The 23,771-nt window shown below is 34.2% G+C and overlaps 1 protein-coding gene across 1 annotated transcript in view; it reads left to right on the top strand.

The window, feature by feature from the left end:
* The window catches only part of LOC119641961 (hemicentin-1), a 257,082-nt gene that overhangs the window by 33,954 nt on the left and 199,357 nt on the right, over positions 1 to 23,771 (top strand). Inside the window, exon 2 of the mRNA XM_038040896.1 lies at positions 15,882 to 15,963. The gene's annotated coding sequence lies outside the window, so the exon portion shown is untranslated. The remainder of the gene's footprint in view (positions 1 to 15,881; positions 15,964 to 23,771) is intronic.

Below are 23,771 nucleotides of genomic sequence, written 5' to 3'. Positions count from 1 at the left end.
ACACACACACACACACACACACACACACACACACACACACACACACATAAAACATTACATTTATCGATATTATCTTTGGTTCAAGTTGAGCTGGCACGCAACTTTTAATTGCTTATAAAATCTCAAGTGAATTACTTAAGTGATTAGTTAGCAATATAAGTTGGATGAAAACCAATTTTTGTTTGTAAAGACCATCAAGCACCGATCAGCATAAACAAATACAAAAATATATGTGCTTATATAACCTGTGTTATATACATATGTATATATGTATGCATATGTAAAAAGAAAATAAACATGCAATCAAATTTCCATATTGAATGATATTGTAACTCTAACCGTATATTACATATATATATGTTCATATGTATGTATGTATGTCAGTCAGTATATATTAATATATATGGAGATAAGAATGCATGGATGGATATATAAAGGACTTGGTAGCCTTCTTCATATGTACTTGTGTGGAATAGCGTAGATATGCTCAATTACATATATATAAGCAATACGAAATGCGAATTAGAATATATTACATTTATTTTAATACACAGATATGTTTGCATATGTAGTTAGCTGCATACGAACGGCAACATAAACATCTAATCGAGAAAATCTAGTTTTAATACGTAAAACCACAAAAAGCATTTAAAGTGTGCTTTGGGCTCCAAACAATCTTCGCAAATCTGTCTATAAAGACACACAAACACCAACACACACACACACACACACACACACAAACAAACAAACAGACAGGCTGAACGAACCACATCACACCCATGAAAAGAAAAGGAGAGAAAATATACCTCCGCTGTATGTGTGTGTGTGTGTGTGTGTGTGTGTGTGCGCGTGTGATGGGCGAAAGTTATTAGTTTACCACAGAAACCCAATACCGAGAGCTGGAAAGCTAATCCACAAAAACTATCTACATATATGTACAAAGGAAAAATTGAAACTTTCTCTTCATATATTCGATTTTAATAGTTAATAAACACAAATATAAAATATTTATAGACAACACATACTTGTATATATACATATACACATGTACGTATGTTTGCATATGTTTTGTTTGATATATTGATAATGATTTCCAGATAATTTTACCACATTTGTATACATATATATATATATTTTTGGAAATTCCCACACATACTTATACAGTGCATATGTGCAGTTGGTTAACCACAATAGACCTTAAACTGGCTTAACTACTTTGCAATCTCTGACATGTTTACGGTTATTACTAAAAATAAATTGTTATAAAATGTTTGAAAATAGTAAAGAATTTTCTTCTTTTTTTTGTTGCTTTATTTTCTTTTTCAAAAATATTTTCCTAAATTTTTGCATTTTGCATTTTCTTTTTTGTTCCTTATTTGATTCGCCTATTTTTAGTTGGATTTACTTCATTCTTTAGTTTTATTGTCTTATTGTCTATCATGTAGTTTAGTTTTGTTATCCAATTTCAAGTTAAACATTCACACTTATATAATTAGTTTATCGACCACACTAAAAAGTCTACAATCATTGCTTAGGTTAAGACTTTTTTAAACTTGTAAGCAAATTTTTTTTTTTTTTTTTTTTTATTTATCTTCTTTTACGAGAAGCTGCTAAGGCTGCTGTATGGGTGAAGAATGTTTGGTTTTGACCTAAATACACGGATAGATGCAGAGAGAAAGCGAGCGAATGGGGGTGGGATAGAGGGTGAAAGAGAATGACTTTTACATCAATAAGTTTTTGGATAAATTAAATGTTATATATTTATATATGTAATATATAAAGTTTTTGTGTATTGCATGCTGCTTTTCAAATCAAATATAATGGGTGTGTCAGTAAATTCTCTGCGTTTTTCTAATAAAATTCAATTTATTTAAAATATATTTATGGCGAGGGTATATTATCTTTATTCTCTTGTTTAGGCTTTTTCATGTAGTAGGAATTTCGTGGCTTCAAAGCACAATAGTCATCGATCCATTTCGGCCTATCTTCAGCTTTAGGAAGAAGCTACCTTGCTTCGATCTGGTCTAGCGGTAGTCAGAAAGAGACCTGTTTGGAGAAGTTTCCATCCCAACTTGAAGGTCACTTCTTCTGAGTGGCTTCTCCTCGTCATCAAGATCACAATTTTTTGTACGGAATATCGTAAACCACTTTCGAACTGTTTCATAACTTTTACTGCATTTCAGTCCATTTCCGTAGCTTCAACCATTAGACCACGCAATTTCTTCTGCGGTTTCGAGCTCGTTTTTGTGGCCTGCTCTTTTCAAACGATTGCAAACTCTCGTATTGTTGATGCCTAGTGTCTCCACCATTTCCTGGCAACTTGCGCGCCAGTCTTGCTCCATCAGTTGCTATTTTTTTATCGAGTTTTTCAGTGACTGCAAAGTGCATCTTTGAATGTCCGGAACAGTATCGAGCAAAAAAACCTCTGAGTCCTTCGTTCACTCACAACATTCTCACCGTTCACGTGAAAAATTTTTTTTCTAAACCGTTTTTACCTTCTTTGCAATAAAAAGTCCTCACACAGCGTATGTCTTCATATATTGCACTCAGTTTGAAATCAATATAACTTTTTATGCAAGCAAAGAATGAGGAAACTATCTTCACACAAAATGTAAGTTGAAATGTCTCCTTTTAAGCACATGTTCGTTTGGCATATGATGTGTAGACTTCGACACCGCTCCGCGTAAAAACCGCGGATAATTTTCAACACGACCTAATACATACCTTTCTACTGTAAACCAGAACAATATGCAGCGCTGTAAATGCTTTTGTGTACACTGAATGACAACGGCAACGACAACAAAACAACTTCAACTTGTGCCATATAAGCAACAACGGATTACTATCACGATTACCTACATCCGAAATTTCGGCAAAGATGAACGCGGCTGGTCAGGCTTTGTAAAGCAACCAATTTAAATACGGAGTATTTATTGACACCCCTAATGAACTAGCAGTTTTTCTTAACAAAAGAAGAAGAACAAGAAACAATTTGCTACCATGCACATGCATAGTTCCTATTAATTTTTATACAAACGCTACATGCAACAGCATATTAAAACCTATCTGAGAATTCTTACACTTTTTCAATGTATCATTCAGAGAGCATCAAAGGTCTTGCAAGACACAAGTTATCCATAAGGCTGTGCGTAATGAAATATGAAAAGTAGAAAGTATTGGGATTGAATTGAGTCTTTTGATATTTGATTGTGAGGTATAGAGAAACTTCATTCACTCGATATATATATTAAACATCATATAGTAAATCTCATACATAATTCACATTTTGGAATTTGTTCGTTTCTATAAACTAAAAATACATCCATCCGCCTGAGTGGTCGAGTAGGCAAGAGTCTCGACTAGCAACTCAATGGTCGTGGGTTCAAATCTCAAGTGCGGTGGAGTTTTTAATAAAGCCGAAAGCCTTAGATGCTAGTCCTTTAAGACTTTAGTCTTAGAATTTATTCTCTGGCTAAGTTTATAGTAATAATAATAATAATAATAATAATAATAACTATAATAATAATAAAAATGCATCCAAAAAATAGTTCACTTAAAATGATTGCATGTAAGTGGTGAAAAAGAATTTGCCGGTTGAAATCAGTATCAATCACAAAGGAGAAGTATCTTGAATGGAAGACTCTGCAATCCATATGCAATTAAGCGAGGCAGTGCTGAAGAAGAATCTTCACACTAATATATAACACATAGATTCGATCGTTACCTACCTACTATATAACCTAACCCCTACATCAAACTTAGAGTACGAGCCTTGCGCCATAAATACTTTTCCTACCATCGACGTTTTAATAACTCGCAGAAGCGGTATAATGTTTGATTGCGATTCGGATACATGTTCGTATCTATTTTCCAGCGGTCGATATGATTCAGCAGCAGCGGCTTCGTTCGCATTAAACAAGCATAGCAATGCGCTCGCAGCAAATTTGCATTTTTGCGGTCAAAAATTAGAGCTGAACGCATTCACTTCACTTCAATGAATTATTTAACGTATGTAACGTGAACCCTTACGGGAAAGTCATATTATTATTCGACACGTTATAAAACAATTTATGCCCTTTTTTGGTAAATCCCGAAAACCTTTGCAAGCGTATTCCTCCTGTTAGTATATATAACGATGCGATTTATACCGAACGTAATTTATTTTTTGTTTTTCTCTTTGTCAATACAAATACAAATATAATGAATTATTCAGATGTTCCCGTCTGAGTTTCATACCCTACACCACTTGTATTAGAGTATGGTAGTGTGACGGATGTAACACCTACAAGGGCTTAAGGTAGACCTGCCTACCGATCGATTCAGAATCACTTTGTGAATCTAAGCTGGTCTGTCCGTGTGATGTTTGCGTATTTTAATAAAATTTGCTACATTGACGTAAGGGCAAACGCTATTGAAAATGGTTTGGATCGGTGCACTTTTTCGACCAGCCCTCACAAAGCCTTAGTTTGGAAAGCCGAAAAATATTGCAGTTTTCAAAATTTCTCGACAAAAAATAATAGTAGTTTGAGATTCTAAATTGCCATGAGAAATATCGTTTTGCTGAGACAATTTTTTAAACCCTCCCTCATGTAATCATTCCTACGATAATTGAATTTCTTAATGGCAAATGGATCCAATTTTCAAAATTTCATGAGGAACATTAATTCATAATAGTAAACTGACATAGAAGTTGACACCTTACTGAATTTGGACAAAGTACGCCAATTTTTTAAATACTACCGCATATAAGGACTCTCCAGAAATATCAACCCTGATGTGGCAAAACGGGACTACTTGTTAACGCTTTGTGATGAAAATTTATTCATAATAAAAATTTGACATAAAAATTAAGTGGACAGAATGTGAACTGCATGAGTCTATTTCTTCTTTGGAAATGCATATAAGGTTCCCCTCATGAGTAGTAGGTGAAAGTTTCAAAAAAAGGTTTTTAATTTAACAAAAAAGTTAACTATAGCGAATTTGATTCCCATAGATCCATTCCTTAGATGCCAACATATTGAGAAGTTATCCCGTAAAGCAAGCCCTTGTATGGAGAGAAATTTTAATTTCTAGTGTTTTCCAACGAAAACTGAAAACTAATAAAATTTTCAGGAAGGTAATTAAGTTTGCTAAATCCGCGATCCTTCGGGCATGCTCCACTGTGGGTCTTTTTGTGGAAAATATGCCTTTGCATGAAAATAACGTGTAATTCTTGATGTATTATTACTAAAGCAAATGAATGCCTATACTGGGCGAAGTGATGTAGGATATTTAATGGTCGACCTTCCCTTAATATAATCATCTTACTTACTTTTTATAATTCTCTTCTTTTTTTTTTTGTAACTAGAGGTCTTATTTAAAAATTTTTCATTTTTGTGAAAATTCTGGGCAAAATACAGAACAACGGCATTTTTGATACTCAAATGTAAACAGCAAATTACAATTTCCTGATGTCATGTCAAACCCGAACGCGAATTGACGAACCGTAAAATTATACTTGTTGCAGGCGTAGATTTATATATATATATATATATATATATATATGTATATACAACGCGTTTTCGTATATAACAATTAAAATAGGAGAAAACACGTTAACTATGAATGCCTTTTACAGGATATACAGAAGGCGTAGGTGTAATTAATAAACAGAGTTTAATGAAATCACAACAAATTCGTATTGCAAACATGTGTGAAATCACAAAAAAACAAAAAAAAAAACAAAAAAAAAAAAACAGGAAAAAAAAAAGGAAAGAGAAAAACATGAAAGCACAATTGATTCAGAAACCTGCCTGACACCTATAATTTCCTTTAACAAACAAACTCGCACAAACGTAAACACCGGCATATACGTTCACACACACACACACACACACACACACATCGTGAACAGAAAAATAAATTAAATTCACAGCAATTTATTTATAAGGTATGCGAGCGAATCGTAAGCACTTACATTACTGATATATACATGCGCGTGCATGTAAATATTATGAATCGTAATATTTACCAACTGGCCACATTACGCATATAATATACCGCGTGAATATACGAATAAAAGAAAATTAAATATTTTTTTAAATACTTCTCATTGAGCTCTATTTTCTTTTCCTTCAGAAAAATGCATAAAAAATTCACGAATATTTTTACAAAATTTAATTTCAAATGTAATTAATTTTTTTTTTTTTTTTTTTATAACAACATCTGAGAACTGACTGCGCACAGCAAGTCGCATGAAATGAAGAGAAATCGGAAAGGAGTGTTGACGATGACAATATAAAGTAGAGTAACGTTATCTATTGATTGTGTTTTCCGCTTTCAAGTATAGTGCGAAAATAAAAAATCTCATTTTCGCATGTAGAGGGATCCAAAATGAGTTAAGAATTTCGTCAACGACGTGCATTGTCACAACCAACGGATCAATGCCTAGAAATCTTCATAGATATTGCATACACTGTGCCAAGATGGAATAGTGGTTTAACTGGATTGGTTTAGGGATGTCCTTCTGTCTGCCTGTCCTTCGCCCCTTGCCTGGATTAATAATTACAGTCTCGACATTTTTTTTTTACCCAGCAATAACAATATTAGAGCAAATTTTTCTTAGGTCACGTTAAATGCGACAATTCACTAACATATACATAAGATGCCTAGTCGTATAAAAATTGTGCAATAAAGTATAGACGATGTAAGATCGAGCAATATATCTGATGAATAGGGAGCACTCGCTTTATCTTGTACACAAACCAATAGTCGATATATAATATAAGCAACCCTTCAGGGGACTACCGCCGATAACGATATTTTACTTTTCCTGAAATACAGCCTAGCAGGTGACGAATCGTTCAAATTACCTGAGAAATAGACAGTCCACTATACACTACTATTGTAAACAGTTTTTCGCACATCTTTTTCTCGCTCTCTCTCTCCCTCTCTCTCTCTCTCTCCCTCAATTGTTACTAACGGGAACCAAGTGTTGTCTTATTCTAATCGCAGTCTCCAAAGAAAAGATACAACGGTTTCCAATTCGGTTAATTTAGATAACAAGAGAAGCAAATTTTTTTTCTTGTGAGAACACAAAATTTTCTTCTCCATAGGAAGCCGACCCAATTATATATATTATATATATAAGTAATCGTTTGTTTCTCACATCGTTTATTGTAAAGACTTCATTGTCCTCTTCTTATTTTAGAATTGTCAAGCGAGAGCTTGCTCCATTTAGCCACTTTCAACGAAATGATTTTCTTGCCGATCGGTTTTTATGGCGCAATGTCTTAAAAAGTATTTGTCTTATTAATTTCCAATCACTCATCAGCTCAGCATGAGACTATACTATCTACTACAAAGCTAAAACCGATTATATGTGAAGCAAGAAAAAATTGCCTCAAATATATTCAGTTAACAGTGCGACGAAGAACTAAAGATAAATAAAAAATGTGTACTCAATACGAAATTGCTTGGCTTATAGATATGACAGCAATGCACGTACGTAACCTTGCCGTATAAAATATTCAACGATACGATCAAATTTCTTTGAAAGCAATTTTATAGGAGAAAGCCATGCGGATCTACGCATCTCTCTTTACACACATGTATAGATAATAATTTGTATGCAGTGATTGACATATGCCAGGATATTAAGTTGGTAAGATTACATACATGGATGTAAGCGTAATACGCGTACATGTGAACACTTTAGTAGGGGGTTCGTTAAAAATTTTTATTTTTCAACCGCCAAATTTTCTTTTTTTTCTTTTTATTATTATTTTTAAGAATTTGTACACAAACATCGAGTTGCATGCCAACCATGTCAAATAAATGAAAGTAAAATTTTTCATTTGTCGCTCTCCCATAAGCCGTAACTCTTAAGAGAGCAAAAGCATATTAAAACGAGATTACGACGAATAAAACTTTTTATGAAAAGATATAAAAGTTGACACAAAAAAAAAAAAAACAAAGCTATGCAACACATCGGCAATTATTTTTGAAATTATTGCTTAAATATTATTTTATTTTAATTGAATGAAAATATATAGAGAAGAAAAAATATCAGTTAGTTACGCTCATAGCTCAATCAATGTGATCGACATCTGATTATGTAAAGGAAATCGAAGGGAATGGATCACGCTTTTAATTTGATTTTTCATCAATCCTTGCAACTTGACGGCGTTTCTTATTCAATTCTTCAATATCCCGTTATATGTTGTGCTTGAGCACAGAGATCGATTAAAAATTGTAATGGAATCAAATTAGTGTTTAGTGTATCGCACGATCTTCTTGGCAAAGCCCAAAGAGACATTTTTGGAGATTACGCCCAGAAGTTTTTTTGTGTTGATAAAGAGATAGCAGGTGTGCTGTCTTTCCACTGAAGATGCAACATTACGTATTCACGACAACATACCAACTTCATCCCACATCCACGAAACAATTCTGTACGCTGCACAGCTATATATGTACTCTATTTCACAAATAACGGCAAAGTCGGAATAAAATTCTCCTTCCTCGGTTCTCTTTTCTCTCTCTTCCTGAAGTTCATCAACGATCTTCTATGCGTGACAGAAAACACTATTTATTTGTTTGCAGACGACACCACTTTGTGTTACTTATTTTCTTTCACTAAGAGGCCTAGCATCACCGAATTACGTAATCAGCGCATAATGAATGGCACGTTAAATCGAGACATCGCAAAAATATCAGACTGAGATCAAACTAGCAGGGTAAACTTTGACGCTTTGCTAAGGCACATTGTTGCCATTTAACGCATAGACGAAATGATGAACAACTCCTCTCCTTCGTAGAAGAGTGAACATCCTTTGATGTTCTGTACATGAAAATACAAAATGATCTCTGTTAAGCAGAACATATATGTGCGGAATGTCGAAAGATTAGGTTCCTTAAAGTGACTCAAGAAATTCTTAACTCCAGCCGATATCCGAACCAGTTATACCGTCTTTACCGCTGTCAAAGTATATCCGATTGTAACCCACATGTATGGGCGGAAGTCCACAAATTCTGTTTGGAGTAGCTCGACAGCGAACAGCAAGAGGCCCTGCGGCTCATGGGTGACGGAATTTTCTCCAAAACACTCGATACTCTCAAGAATCGGCTTAATGTGGGCTGTGTGCTGCTTATGTGTAGGTATATCGACAGCAAGTGTTTTATGGAGATAAAAGGGATATGTTCACCGTCAAGTCCTTTACCAGGACCACAAGGCTTCCGCAGCCTTCCCATCCAAACGTCCTGGGATTGCGTGCATATTGCACGATAGACTTTCGCAATTTGTTGCTCTTCAGTAACACTGCCTACCTCTGGGACAATCTACCAATAATGGTCTCTTCCACCGTGCCTGATGTTTCCGCTTTTAAGTCAAGCGTGCACAAGTACTACTCTCTCGTTTCATCCTTCTCTACCTATAACTCTTCCTGCCAGTATTTAAGTCGTAAGCAAGGGGGAAGCATTTGTTGTTTAAAAATATTGCCTGACGCTATGGGGATCCTTTCTCTCTTTTTCTACTAAGTAAGTAGTTATCGAAATTAATAAATTCACACAGTTATGTTTTGATATCGTTTACTGGCATCCATTAATTTCTACAATAATTAATTTATTTCGAGAATATTGTGCAAAAACGTTTTGAAACAAAAACTTTGCATTCCCATCTGTGATTTGAATTTCTTTACAAAATAAACAATAAAATTTTATGTTAATTGATTTCTGAAAGCAAAATATTGCAGCCATTAACTGGGGAAACGTTTTCATTTGCTTTGTAAATTATATTCACACAAAACATCAAATTATTTATCAATTAATCGTATTCGAATGTTATGTAATCAGTACAACATAAGGGATTTATTATTATATGAATGTATCCCCCGCCTCGCTTTTCAATCTGTTTGATTCCTTTGAAAGTTTCTTTTTCTCTTTCGCAGCTGAATAAGCAAATTTCTTAGTTAGTAGAAGGCATTAATGAATAATTTAGATAATTGCATATCTCAAAAATACTTTTTGATCATAATCCAAAAGTTCCAATTGAATGCAGAATGTTTCCCGGATATAAAGAGTTCTTTGTGGAAGAGTTGGATGAAGAACTCAAATAGATTGATTACATCTAATGCACAGTAGTAGTAGACCTGAAAAATTGTATTGCCGGTTGAGCCAGTTCTACGCTTGGCACTTCTAGGTAGGGCAATAATGATTCGAGTAAACAGCTATTCCGGCAATAAATTGTTGAACAAACGGTTAAAATCTCCATTAAAAATTTGTTAATATATTTGAAAATATTTTATATTATCTAGTAAACTGAATGTATATAAACAATCACACACGCATACCCACGGTCATCAAAAACCAATTAATAATTCCAAATAATGATAATATTGAAGAAGAAGAATTGAAACAGTTACGATGCTAGCAAATAATAATAATAATATGGAATGAATGAATAACCGCTGGCCGGATATTGATCCTAATAATAAAACTAATTGAAATAATGAAAATAAACAACATCCGCTTTGTATAGATGAAATGAGCGAACTGAACCATACTTTGCCAAAAATTTGATTTTCAAAGAACTCATCATCTCTCTCTCTGTTGCATATGTATGTATGTATCTAAGAAGGAACGATAATTATCTAAAATTATCAGGGAATAAATATTAAATGATAGCAAGTAAATAAATAAAATTTTAAATGATAAAGCACACGCATGCATGCACACATGCTTCCATATAGGCTTCAAAACTCCCAAAGACGTTTATCTTTCCACATACATACATATATATATATATTAGAGCTACAAATAAATTCTCGATCTTTATTCATGTTTTATTTATTGGCATTTATTGAACTCATACTCATGTTTGGAGGGTAAATGATCAAAAGTGGCCACCATCAATATTTACGGTCTTTTGCCGTTTATCGGGTAGCTTACGGGTGCCCTCATAGTGGAAACACCGTAGCTCAGAGGTGACTTAACCCGTTTTCGCAACATATACAACTTTGCAGAGCTACTGCTTTGCTAAATCTGCACCGATCTGCACCGATAGTAATCAGAAAGAGACAACTTTGCAGAGCTATTGCTTTGCTAAATCTGCACCGATCTGCACCGATAGTAATCAGAAAGAGACAACTTTGCAGAGCTATTGCTTTGCTAAATCTGCACCGATCTGCACCGATCTGCACCGATAGTAATCAGAAAGAGAGAAATCAAGAGAATAATTCGCGTACTGGGGAAGTTTTCAACTCAAGTTAAAGATCACTTTAGTCCTCGGTTGCTTTGAATTTTGTTCTTTCCAAGACAATAATTTTCGCCACAAAGTCACGTAGCTCACTTTCTAAATGTTCTGTAGCTTAATTGCATTTTCACTTCAAAATAAATTATTCCACAAGTTCAACTGCATTTTTGTCCAACGTAAGCCCATTAGAAACACAAAAAAAGAAATCAATACTTTCAATGCTGCTAGTTGAGATTCACCTATTCGCGTTTTGATATACACTGAACGATAGCTTCTAAACATCTGAAGCTCACCTAGTAAGAAAGCAACCATATTCAAGTTTTCTATATGTAACATAGTGGGAGAACTGAATGCAACCGAGTTTATAAAACTCCAAATTTTTAGGCGGGGCATTTATTTGCAGACCTAACATTTGTATGCGCATATGCAATACAAATACACATTTATATATATAAATATATATATATATAAATAGCGGTGTATGGTTTACGTAACAGCCTAATGTTTTCCTATAACTTCGGGCAACAAATTGTGCGTAAGAGTATATGTATATATATATATATATATATATTCCAAAACGTATTTAACAAGATGCTCAGACAAAGTTGTAAATATGCCACACAAAATATTCAAGTAGATTTTATACACAATTTTCTCTAATATGTGCCCATAAATGAATGAAAGGACTACAATACCATACAATAGATTAGATTACGTATAATAAAATTTAGACTAATCTCTAACTACGAGTTTTGTATGCTCATGCAGCAGGCTAATGGCCAAAATAAAGTTCTAAAAGCTTCAAAAAGAAGCGCTGATGTAGGAAATTTGTTATGTTTACAAAATCTTTCTTTCGTTTTATTTTCCTTTACATATCGAATTCTCGATTAACTCATTGTAGCATCATTATATTAACGCAATTAGTTAACATCAAATAAATGAATTTTTTTTCTTCTCTAAAGTTGGCAGAATAAACTGATTTTGATCATCTTGTGCTGCATATTTGTTCACTTTACTGTTTTAAAGGGAACATTATTCGCCCGCATAATGAGTTTCCTTGTAAATGCTATTTATTTATTTATTTTTATTTTTTTTTATTTTTTATTTTTTTTTTTTGATATGACCAATCACTGCATGAGAATGTTCTAGGTACGTGTAATACAGTAATGGCGGTCGTGGCAGTATTAGCAAGTCTTAAATATTCTTGATCAAGAGGAAGAGTCCACCTAAGGCGTGATCACATCTGCGGATTCATTGCTCGACTCTCTGCCAGTTTTGAAGTAGCAAAAAATTTGTGTAAAATCGTAACACTCGGTTGAGTTTTTTATGATAATTATGTAAATGATTAATTAATGTGGAAAAAACCACACACAGAAATCTATAAACGCCCTTGAAAATATTAATAATAATAATTGATAATAATATCCGCTAACTCACACGATTTTAAATCATATCGAACCAACAATTTGGAGTAGATGGCAATCAGGAATTAAGCTACTAATCCGCTCTCTCTTACTCAAACTGAAAGTTTCATCTTAAGGCGTTTAGGTTGTGGAAATCCTGTAAAACTCATATATTAGGTGGCGCAATATATATTGGAAGCTATGTATTGGAAGCTATGTATTGAAAGGTGGTGGCACAATATATATTGGGAGGTAAACGGTTTTTCGTAATTTTACGTTCTTACCTGACTTGTGATGAAATTAAGTTCGTACCACTGAATAGTATAGGTATAGTAAGTGTTTTACTTTCACTTTTATTTCTATTTACAAATTATTGACAGGAACTTATGTTGACAACGCTTTAATTCTCTTCTGGTTCCGCCCGTTCGAATATTGCTATTCAACGACTCTTGACTCGACTCTCGCAACTAACTTTTCTCTTTCGCAAATATTCTGCTTATTTAATGATTTAATTCTAAAGAAAGAGAATAGCAAATACAAATTTATGGTTGTCTGCATCGTGCAGTTGTCGACTGACGAAACGATTGACAACAATTGGCAGAAAATTTTTGCGGAAAAATGGGTTAACGGACTGGCCGAGTAAAAATGTCGCGATGAAGTTAGATAATAGTAACTTGCTGATAAAAGGAATGTCGGTGGCACTGCTAGACTAACGCATAACTTGTTGCCCTTGAGATTGTCCAAGTAGCTCCATAACGCTTTTTTTTCAAAAGGATTGAATTTAATCATTGTCTATATTGATACTGTATATAACTGTGTCATTTTTGCCAATAGTTGTGACTGATCAAAGTACATGCAAGCAACTAATATTTTATTTTATTTCTTCGATTTTGGTCATTAATTCTATTAAGACTACCATATGATATAAGCTACAAGGCTGTATGATAGATTGGTCAACTAACTCTAGTATTAGGATACGGAAAAGACGTATTGTTCATAACATGTAAAGAAGCAAAGCATCGCGAAAACAAAAGATTTTCCGCATTACCTGATCCTAAGTTCATTCCTTGTTCGTTTAGAAGGTTACAACGATATTTGGCATTAAGCATTTGTTACGTTTTTATATAAAGCTGGCAATGGTTTGCATTTAGCAGCGTAACGGTCTTGTAAGCAATATAACAGTGATGCTTACATATACTTAATACATTACGTAATATCTTCCATTGTATAATTATATTATTATAATTACAAATGGTTGACATAGAGTTCCCCAAAACGTAGCGTCTTTCATATTTCCTTTTCCTTTTTTTCTATTACCTACACATACAAATATGATATTAAAGATATATAGTTTTTGTTAAATAATCGGTTAAATGGAAAAAGTCCTAAAAATGCCAGATCACAACTGCTATTTAAGCAGTTTAATCACTTAAAATTAAACTAAGAGTAGTACACTAACACTCACTGAATGTATTGTGAATCCTGGCATTATTTTACTCAATTAAAAAAAGAACAACTGCAACCAAAATCGTACTCAACTGTAACCGAATCTTTAACATCCATCAGCTTTACCCAAAAAAAACAAAAAAAAAACAAAAAAAATTAAATTTCGATAGTTTATAGTATTGAACAGACTTGGCCGATTAATGTTTATACTTCGTTAAGATACGGTGAGTTCATCAATAAAATGTATTTAGATATCTAGACAAAGTATCGAACAGCCGACATGTTCCGTTTTTAGTTGTTCTACAGATTTGCCCTGTGACCGACTAAACGAACTTGAAAGCGTCAATTGATTTTGCCCAATTTTGAAGCAGATATCGTAGTTTTTGCGATAGCGAAAACAACGAAGGATAGGCAGACAGACGAATACGCCTAGATTGGTTCAAAATTTAATAATGCTCAACGATATATGCATACATTATAGATAGTCTGAAGCATTTCTTCTGATAAAACGACCATGCTCGCAATTAAGAATAGGGAAACGCTTTCATATAGTTAATCGTTTTTCGCTTCTTTCATACAAACTATGAAAAACCAACTGATAATTCTTTTCGGCTGCGGTTAGGTACTTTTGTTAAATTTACATGAATTTATTTTAATGTTATGCTATTAAGTTTATAATACTGATAAGCGCTATTAGGTTTGCTGTTATACTATTTATATATGAACTTATATTTTTCGTATTGTTCAATGTCAATAGAAAGGCGGTACGCACCTGCTCTGAAAGAACAATGACTGACTGTCAGTTTATTTTTAATTGGTTATCGAGAGTTGTGTTTTTTTCTCTCTCTCTTTCTTTCTCTCTCTTTCTCTCTCTCTCTCTCTCTCTCTGTTTCCCTCTTCCCCTCTCATCAGCAACTGACTCAACTGAATTGGTTAAGTAGCTGAAATGAATATCATATATATATGTTTGTAGGTTAGGTCCGATATTTTATATACGAAATCAGCTTTTAAAGGTTTCCAAAAATCAAGTTCACAGTAATATTTTACAAAGGGCATCCAAGCAGTCACTGTAAAAGGCATATAATGCTTTCTTCCTCTGATATTAGTCTTCATAGCGTAGTATATATTAAATGAATATCAGTCACATACTCTACTTCTATTACAGTCTATTTTATGTAAATATATATTATGCATCTATTTGTTTATAAACCTTTTTTTCTATGCGCTACGTTACTTGTGGTAGATAGCTAGGATGTATTTGTTTGTGCAGATGTATAGGAATGGGGATAGACCTGCTACGTCGATCAATTCAAAACCATTAGATCGCAATTTTTGCGAGACTTTTTTATGAAATTTATTACAAAGTTTTGGCCCAAGGACGAATACTATTAAAAACGGTTTGAATCGGATCACTTCTTCGACCAGTTCCCGCATAACGCCTTCTTTTGAAAAGCCATTATATGAATAATTACGAGTGGGTGTAAGGTACCTAACGTCGGGCCGCGGCCCACTGTAGTTTTTTTTATTGTTTTTAAATAAGTTTTCACAATTATTCCTGACATGTATCCTTAATTAATAATAATAGCAAAAATAATTCATTAGTTACAAAACACTTGACTGGCTTATTTAAATATTATGTAATTAAAATTTTGAAAATCCCTTTATTCTGTAACGAGAAATGCAATAAAATAAAATGGAATTTATGTATATTGATATAGAAAACTATTTATAAAAATAAACCAGAAATTGCAAAATTAATTGCAATAGATTTTAAATTTATTTAAAACAGTTTTATAACTTTTCAGCACATTCTCACAAGTACAGAGACAGAATATGAGAAAAACACAACCAAAATGAACATGAAGAGAATCAAGAATATGCACTAAGGTATGTATCATACAAACAAGAAAAAGTTTTTTAATGTGCAAGAAATGGAAATGCAACTCAGCAATTAAAGTCATTATACCACTTGCACACAACTATTCGTCCCGTCAATTGGATTGACATCTTGAAATGCCTCCATTGAAAATCCTGTTTAATAAGTAGTTTCATTTCCATTCAATCTAACATTAAGTAAGGATTGAAAGGCATTGAAAGGCAAATGTGTGCAATGAGAATCTGCCAATTACGTCATACTCAAGTTCTTAAAGCCAACATTTCCCCGAAATTGAGATTTTGGATAAATTTTTATTAAGAAAAGCCAAATTTTGATATCCGAAGGTACATCTGTAAGAAGTTATTATTTATAGGCTCTGGCATCTTTTATCAATTTTTGTACCCTCATCGCAACTGATTGGTGTCGGTTTAACTGCAGGGTGTATTAAATTTGTGCGAATGTATGTAACACTCGGAAAGAAGACTCGATTTCTTATAGCTCATATGTCCGTCTGTCCGGAGAACGAATGCTCAGCTTTTATAAAAAAAAAAATTAATTGTGATTTTCAGTATTTCTTGATAGAAAAACAAGAGTGCAAAGCTTTGAACCGGAGGGGACGATTTGTTCGTCGTTCTTTCCCTACGAACGTTATATTACGCGATCAAAATTCGCCCCTAATAGTAATTTGTTATAAAAACAAATTTTATCATCTTCGCATCACATTTGCTCATTTTGTGCACCCCATTCCACATAAGGGTTCTTGGCAAAGATGACACTTTATATGCCAAGAAAGTTCAATTTTTAGCAATGTCTGATGAGAATAAGTCAAATAAGTCAGAGAATAAAGGCAGTACATGCTTTAGGCCCGTTCCTCCATAAGGGCCCCATGAAAAGTACGGCTTACACGAAAACAAAGTATAATTTTTAAGTACGCTACGAACAACTAGCTGAGTAGAAAAAATATAGCGACTAACAATTCAATGATCGCGAGCTTAAATCTCAAGTCCGGTAGAGTTTTCAATACAAGCGAGCATATGATCTAAGCTATTCGACAGCCTTCAAGTAAATTTATTGACAAAATATATTTGACAGTAAATAAATAAGCAACGAATTATAGTAGGCTCTGCGCTGTAGGACAGTGATGGTCGATCTTGCCCAATTATAAAGTCAGCATCCCTCAGCTCCTGTTTAAGCTGCTCCACTATTAGATCTTCGGATTAAAGCGTCCCTCTTGTTGTGAATCACAATTCTACTTTTGACACCAGGGTTTGCGAAAGTACGTTTTTATTCAACTTCTTTCAAAATAAGTTCTTACCGTCGACTAGTGATTTTTAAGATGATATATGTTTTTGTTACAATTCCTAGCAGATCTATCTATAACTTATTTACAAGAAACAGTTTAGTTCTCTGTCTGGTCTTATCCATTCGAATATTGCTATTCAACTCTCTTGACTCGACTCTCACAACTCGCTTTCGATTAACTTCACTCACTTTTTGACTCTCGCAACTAACTTTCGCCTTCCGCAAAAATTCTGTTTTTACAAGCAAGTTACAATTACTTAAATTCGTCGTCACATTTTTAATCCGTTAATAGGTGTTCCCCGGAAATTTGTCTCAGTTGTTGTCAATCTTTTCGCTAGTTTGCAGGTAGCACGCTAAGAATGTACACTTAGGTTTAGGTTAGGTTAGGTTTTCCCTTTCTTTAGAATTTGTTTTCCTAGAAAATCCACTAATTTTAATGAAAACTCAAATCATCAAATATGGCATTTTCGTAAGAGCGCTTTTTCCAATCCCCGAAACAGTTTAATATGCGCTTTTTGGTATAGTGTTAAGCTCTGCCTATAATGTGGCAAATCTCCATCCTCTCTAGGGTCTTCTTAGTTTCGGTAACAGGAAGCAGACGCAGGGCGCCAAGTTCGGTAAGTAAAGTGGCTGCGGCGCGATTCCGGTGTTTTCAGATTGCTTCAAGCAAGCTGCTCCTAACATAAGGTAATAATGCTTATTGGTGGTACGATCATTTGATAGGAACTCGCGATAAATCACGCCATTGTAGTGAACAAAACGTTTACAAGGGACCGAAAATGGCGAGCTTTTTTCATCCTTGCCTTCGGTTTCGACGTCGTAATCATACACGCATCTCAAATGCCACATCGTCAACATTTTAAGCGTGTCGGAGCACCTCGTTTTATGTGTCAAGTTTTGATCGGTCGGAAACAAGTAAAAAATGCAAATTAGCTGATAAGGTGAATATATTAGTATGTCAAGAAATGTCTTGCAGGGTAAACTAATTTCTTTTCAGGTAGCTAGACAGATGATTAGGATTAAAGGTATATATAATTATCTAGCACAGGCGTGTTGTTCACTTTGCAAGAACGTTTTATATTAAAATGCTATTCTTCACATATTTTCGGTCGTCTTGCGGGAGTGGGGAGAAGATAAACAAAACATAATTCTTGTCGTGCGTAAACGATTAGCCCTTCACCACACATATATTCAGTTTAGATCTCCGGCCATCGCTATCTTCCACAAACACCTTTGGCATATTATTTCGCAGAATAAGAAAATTCGATTTTTATTCTGCAAAAATAATCTGAGCTTATTTAAAAATAACTTTTAGCTATTGGTGAAAGGATGATTTGAATTATAACTATAAATTTCCATAATTACTAAGCCGTCTCTCCCCCATGTCGATGTGCGTTCTCTTGTTATTATTTCGAACGGCGCAAATATCTCTTATAAGTCATTATTATTGCATAAAGCAGTTTTGCTTACCCTATTTTGTTTTTTTTTTTTTCGAAGATTTCGCCCCACAAAAAAACATTCATATTTTCTCATTTTCTATCATCTTTTCTATCTCTTACAGCGATTTCATAATCCTCTTATAAAGCGGAAGCTGAAAAAAGCAAAAAAATGAAAAAAGACAACGAAAAATTTGCAAAACATATCGATGCAGGCTAACCGCAAAAGTAAGAGTGACCGCATCTCACCCTTAAAGTATGTTATTTTTAAAAATCCTAATGCAATTTTTTAATGACAACAGGATCATTGGATAATAAACGTGTTTGCTTTAAGAGCACCGGGATTTTGGTTATTTGTTTTGTTGTTTGGTTGGTTGTTTTGCTATGTGTTTGCATTGTTCACCCTGTCATAGCTGAATGCAATTATAAAGGAGATTGTTTTGACAATTGTGATAAATGCCAATAAGATTTATGCTTGGTTGCGTAGCATGTGGTTAATGGTCGGTTGTTTTAGCCTTTTTTTTTTTTTTTTTGATCTTAAAAGCTTCCGCACTCACTCACCAACAACGAGCAAAGGTATACTAATTTTATTACATTGCTTGTAATGCGTGATACAAAGATTTTGGGGAACCGATGTAATTCTCTTTACTGCATGGTTGGACATACGTTCTATTCTCTTTCCTTGGGGTGTCTGCCCTCCATATGGCTATCATTTTCTCTCCGATGGGATTCTCAAGAGAAGTAACCGAAGTCTGTATAATTTTAAGTGGTTTTGTTCTTTCTGTCTTTGCTTGAGGTAGTGAATTCGTTAGATTCGTTATATGGCAGAAACTGTAGGTTTATGCAACCACCACCAGAGATAATGCAAAATTTGTCAGCTTAAAAATGTACATCTGAAATAACACAAACTATTAAATTTACACCAAATGTACTTTTGATTATATTGGTACGCTTGCACGTGTGCTCATTTATTGCTCAGAAATCTTTGCATCTCACTTCTTTTGCTATAAAAGAAAATTGTATTTATTGATTAATTTATAGTCTCGTTAATTAAATCTTTTTAAGAACTTTTGTCGCACTTTTGTCTTCTTCTACAAACGTTACACGTTTTCATTGAATTATACAAGGCAATCCTATTAAAAGCAAGCATTTATATAGTGTGTAAAATTGTAACTTATTGTTAATAGACTAACATCAAACTAAACTATATTTACAAGAGTTGTCAGACGTAAGCAATGAATGAAAAATTCAAATAAAGGTATTACCATAGAACTGGTGGAGCGTTATCAATAACCTGTGCGTGTAAAGTATTTGCAGTGAGTGCATACTTACCGAGCAAAAGAGTGACACGCTCGACACTCGATTTTAACATTAACTTTGCATTAGCCTTGTAAAATTGAAATTTGAGGATGCGGACTTAAATAACGTATTGTTCAGGTGATAGATGTTTTACGTGTTACATATCTGTCCGACTTAGCCGCCTGATTCACCTTATGTGCTGCTTTAAAAAAATATTAAAGTGAATTCGAACATTTAAACTTTTCGTGTCCGTTTGATCAAAACTGGTCGTAAAGATCTACCCTTGTGTGGTGGGAAAGTATTGATACAAAATTTTGCAGAAAAAGCCATCAGCTGCGTACGTCTGCCACATATATTACATAGATATATTAAGCAACATCCCCGAAGGTTTAAAACACACCCTATCTGTCCCTCCCTTTCTTGTATTAAACTTACTGATCACAATTTTAATAGAATTTTGCTGATGTGCTTTTTAGCCGAAAGATGAACGCTATTTAAAAAGTCTCGAATTGGATCATTTTTTGGTTACTTCCCCTATAACGCCTTATTTTGAAAAACAGTTTCATGATGAACTGTATTAAGCAAAGTGGCGTAGGGTGTTGAAATCTATTAAATAATTAATGGCTTCGCTTTGACTAAGGAACTTCCGAAGACTAGTCTAGGATAGGCTAACGGAGTCGTAAATGGTGTAACACCACCAACTATCACGACGAACTTAAAAAATTTTACAAAAAGTTTTACTGATCCGATGCTTTTCGTATAGTTTATACTTGTAAAAATGAAAAAATTCCCGAAGACCTTTCGTAAAATTGAGTTAATTAACTAGAATCTGATGAGTGACCTGACTTGTAGTGTAATGTCTAGTTGACGGCTGTGGTTTAAACTTTGATTAATATTTCGTTCTTAGGCATGATGATGGTCAAGGATAATTAAAGTTTATGTATTTATGTATTGTACAACCGATCTTGAAGAGAAGATATGATTGTAGTGATTTTTCGGTATAAAGTTTCGTCAGGTATTTATACATGAAAATGGGAACTTTTCTGTAAACTTGATAACATATGCATTATTGTATGGAGTTTACCCAAAGTGTTGCCCAGCAACTGTGTGCCGCAATCAATGCTGATGGTACATACGTCCACGATCTACCGAAGAACTTCTGCGGCTGGGATTATCTAAAGAGGTTCGTTTCTCATACCCAGTTAGGATGTGATGCAAAATGGGCTTTCTTTTGTACCGTTCGGACAAAGAAAAGACACTGTAAGCGGATATCCTTCGTTTGGCACAAAGCTCAACTTTCTTTGCTAGAAAATTACTTTTGCCTTCTGACATGTGTTGGTCTTAGGGCTGCTTATGGCTGCCATATGTCGAAACAACAAAAACAAAAAAAAAAAAAAACAGCTTCAGACGTATTTGTCATCTACCACGTGGCGTTGGCCATCGATGCTCAAATTCCATTTTAATATTTACATGGCTGGTATGTTGAATTCTAGATCTATTGATTTCAGAAACTGTCAATGCCATTACTCTATAAATCTATAATCTTCCCTTTGGCGAACACCCTAGCAAAGTATTTATTTTGAAAAATTATTTTAATGAATTTTCTTTTTTCAAAACTCACGCAGTTAAAGCTATTGTTCATGATTGCACAAAACTCCCTTAATGCATAGCGAGTAAGCGGGTATACGTAACAGGCTTTGTTCGCAAATCCATATACCAATATATGATATTATTTAGAACTCCTGTAACGTATATAAAGAGAAAGAATTTGAATTTTAGGGACGGACGCTTTCTCTACATTGAGGGCTTCATCTCAAAAGTGGTGAGTAAATTCGACATTTTTAACCGATTTAAAATGTATGGACGTTTATGTAGGCTGGGCTGTTCCTGCTTCTAAGTCTTGTATTGCTGTAAATATTTGGCAATTCCAGTGTCCATTGAATAAAAAATCAGTGGGCATAGTAGAAGGATATTTGAAATATCGGCTACTACATTTGAGATTCGCCCTAAACCGGCTACAATTTTCTTACTTATTACACTCACCACTGTAGGATAGGGATATAATCATTTATTTTCCAAAAAAATATGCAACACCCAAAAGGAAGCTTCAGAGACCTAAAAGTTATACATATTCTTGATCAGCGTGAAATCCCGAATTGATTTAGCCATGCCCTTTCGTCTGTGTGCCTGTGTGGTGTGTGTAGTTGTTACAGTCCTGGTCGCAAAAATGACGATATTGGCTTCAAATTTGGTAGTTTGCACTCGTATTGAAAATGGACCAAATTTGTCAAAGCAGAAGCCCGCAGTGCAGCATATACTAAACGTAATATCGTATTTATAAAAAAAAATTTGCACGTTTCCGCTCAAATTGTAAACGTTAGAAGGCTGATAACGTTACGAAACACTCTACTCTTTATGTGCAAAATTGGAAAAAATCGGCCTTAGTGGTGGTCATCCGAGATTCGGCCCCCGCCGACAAGTAACTTTCTTACTTATTTTCATTTACTACCAGGCTGGCTGATGCTATTGTTTAAATATCTTGTTATATTTTGTTTTTCGCTTTACTTTGCTGCGATTACCTCACGTCAATACCGACAAAAGCGTATCAATATATAGTGTCCGTGACAACGATGTTTCTTTCTGTGGGCTATTGTATGCACGCGCAAATGGCTATGTGTATAAACCATTCATCACATCATCATCATCATCATCGTCCCCTTTATAACGACTGTTTCGCGAATGTTTACCTAAATGTTCACTCAAAATGTTGCAATTGTCACTTTGTTATTTACGTGAATCCATTCCAAACAATGTATGGCTGTAAGTGTTCTTGTTTTTCTTTTGTGCGAGGGTGTAGATGTTTTTCTTTTTTTTTGTTTTAATTTTTCTTTTTTTTTGTTTTCGTTACCGCCTTTGCTCTTTGTTTGTCTATTTGCAAATGCACTTTGACCAATTTCGTGAGTTAAAAACCGCAATGTAAGTGTGCGTATAAAAAATAAACGTAACACGATTAAGGTAAATACATCCACTCGAACGCATTTATAGTCATAAGCCCTTAAAAAAAAAAGAAAAAAAAAAAAGAAAACTACATAAGCACTTATAGTCAAAATCGAACATCACCCATTGGCATCATTGGAAGCACGATTGCATTTGGAATGCATGTCTGAGTCATTGAATGTTGTGGCGGAAGAGAGAGACAAAGAGACCGTCAAGCAAAAGGTGGCAAAGGTATCCGCTTAAAAAGTTGCATTGATTGCAATTTTTATGTTGTTACACTCACTGTATGATGTATGCTGTTGCGATTGCCGATTGTTGGTTTTGTGTGTGCTTGAGTGACTTTATGTTTACCTTCAGATTAAATGTATTTACCATTGTATTGGTTTTATAATGTAAATCGATTGAACTTAATCGTGTATAGTTTATATTGAAAATGCATACACAAAAAAAAAAGTGTATAAAGAATTTCGTCAAAATGTTTAAGCTTATCCCCCCGAAGAGTAGGAACAAAGAATTCAACAGCAATTTTTAAAAACTTAGAAATTTCCGGGTCTTTTTTTTCTTTCTGCATTGTAATTAAGCTGCAGTTTATTGACAGAAAGCGACTTGAAAAACTAGGGAAATCACATTTGGCTGTGGTCGATTCGTTCCTACACACCACTTTTCTCAAAAAAAAAAAAAAAACACGTGCAAAACAGTTTTGTACACGTACTGTATGTTCGATCATCAAGTGGTTTATAGAGCGTAGAAACATCCGGCGGTATGGCTTGCGAAAAAAGATGTTT

Source organism: Glossina fuscipes, unplaced genomic scaffold (assembly GCF_014805625.2).
Source record: "Glossina fuscipes isolate IAEA_lab_2018 unplaced genomic scaffold, Yale_Gfus_2 197, whole genome shotgun sequence".
Lineage (NCBI taxonomy): Eukaryota > Metazoa > Arthropoda > Insecta > Diptera > Glossinidae > Glossina > Glossina fuscipes.
This window is presented reverse-complemented; position numbering and strand designations above follow the sequence as displayed.